Source organism: Hyposmocoma kahamanoa, unplaced genomic scaffold (assembly GCF_003589595.1).
Source record: "Hyposmocoma kahamanoa isolate Upper Pololo Valley unplaced genomic scaffold, ASM358959v1 210, whole genome shotgun sequence".
Taxonomy (NCBI): Eukaryota; Metazoa; Arthropoda; class Insecta; order Lepidoptera; family Cosmopterigidae; genus Hyposmocoma; species Hyposmocoma kahamanoa.
Genome location: NW_020653731.1, coordinates 1,349,039 through 1,351,123, shown reverse-complemented (window position 1 = coordinate 1,351,123; position 2,085 = coordinate 1,349,039).

Genomic DNA, 2,085 nt, shown 5'->3' with positions numbered 1-2,085 from the left:
CCCTTATTTCATAACATACTGTTTGATTTTCTAGATTTCTATACTTTGAACTAATACAAATGCGAGAGTAGATCACCGGCAGTGTTGCCAGACTTTTGCGACGTTAATTCGCCAAATTATTTGTGCCAAGTACCCGATACTCGCCCAAACCACAGTAGCCAATGTTCATTGTTTAAAATCCCTAAAAATCAAGGAAAGCAGAGTTCCTATTCCCCACATGTAAAATACTCAAACCCCAAATGATTTGTTTGAAATTGTTCCTATTCTTATATAAAACTCCATTTCTCCCAAAATCCCCCATTAAGTTTGTAATTCCCCAAACATTTACTAAGTAGCCTGAAATCGCCTTTTCCTATTAAAAAAATTGCCTAAATGTCGCCAAACCGCCAATCGCTTTTTTGTCGCCGCTAGACCCTAGCCTAAAAGGCGAAACATCGCCTAATAAGGGGGTCTACTCTCGATCTCCGTCTGACATCCGTCCAAAACAATTATTGCCAAATAAGCAATACTTGACCAAATGAAAAGACGCGTGATGCGAATGAAACTTCATACTTGCCTTTTAATTTTGTCGAATATTACTTATTTGACAGTAATTGTTTCGGACGGAGATCGAGTTTTTTTTTTCAATTATCCGCCATTTTACGCTGCTAACAGATTTACTGCATGTTCGCAGTTAATGTGTAAAGTCGTATCGATTTTCGTAAAGGGCGGTAGGGACCTCGGAAGCTTTTGGGGCTTTGATGCTATCCACGGGATGCTACCGCTTTTGAAAATATTTCTGAATTATCTATATAAACTACTGTATATATTTGTGTATATATTTTTTCCATGTGATTATTCGTGTTAAGTTAATATAAAAAATACGTGTTTGCAATTAACAAAATTTGGGAACGTACGCTAAGATAATAAACTCTAAGTAACGTACAAACTAGATACGAGCCAAAAACAGGTCGCGCGTTTTCCACAGAATTCTCGTCCCGAGACTGCGCGGAAATTCTTAGATACGGCATCGTATCTAGTTTGTACGTTACATAATTGACATTAAGTTCATTATGCTATGTACAATTTCCCTTCCATTCCGTTCCGCAACTATGTAATTTGAGCCATAGTTATCCATCAATATGTTTGCAATCAAGGTATTAAAATTTAGACGAATGAAATGTCATTATTTATGCATAACACGACAAGTAGTTGCTCTATAGGCAGTGTAAGGGTGACATATACGACAGGGTGACTTGCGCGAGTGCGACATAAAGCGCAAAATACTGCCATTCTCGCATAGAGTATTGTCTTGCCATGCTTGCCTTTCGCCAAAACCATGCTTGCCTTTTTGGTGATACAAGCGTGTTCAATAATACTTTTGAGTATAAATTAAACCCAATAACTGCATCACAAAATGCTTTTTTTAATAATAAATATTTCTGCTTAATATTTTTCAGTATTCTATTTAGTGTTGAGTTACTCATACACGTGGCAACGCGTTTGTACCACTCGCTTGGTTAGTTTGTCATAACACCTCAAGTGATCAAAATGTCCCACTTCACACCTCACCTCGTATCACAGCCTCACTTCTGTCACACTGTTTCGAATTCAACAAATGCAACAATGATTGGCCCTGCATTGCCCGCTTTTTAGATGATTTGACATCATAATATGATCATATACCATAGTACTAAATAAAATTAGCATTTCTTTATACTACAGCGTAACACTTAAGTTATCCAATTGATTAATGCCATCTAGTTATGAAAATGTACTTACCCTGTCTGTTGAGTCATTGCCGTAGGTGCAAACATTCTTACAACTACCTCACCTCATTTGAAGTAGGACATTGTACCGCCTCATTTTTTCATGTTCCTACCCAACACTAATTCTATTATACTGTCATATCAAAAAGTATTATTGGACCCGACGTTTTTAATTTTAATTAACCTTGTGATGTGGAGGGCCGCTGACCGTTTCTACTATTTTAGTTAAGTTACTATTTTTATTTTGGTCTACGTCTATATATGCAGAAGGAGCATAATAATAGCTTAAGCTTCACTTCACTTTTTATTTTTATGGCTCCATCAATATGAGAACTGA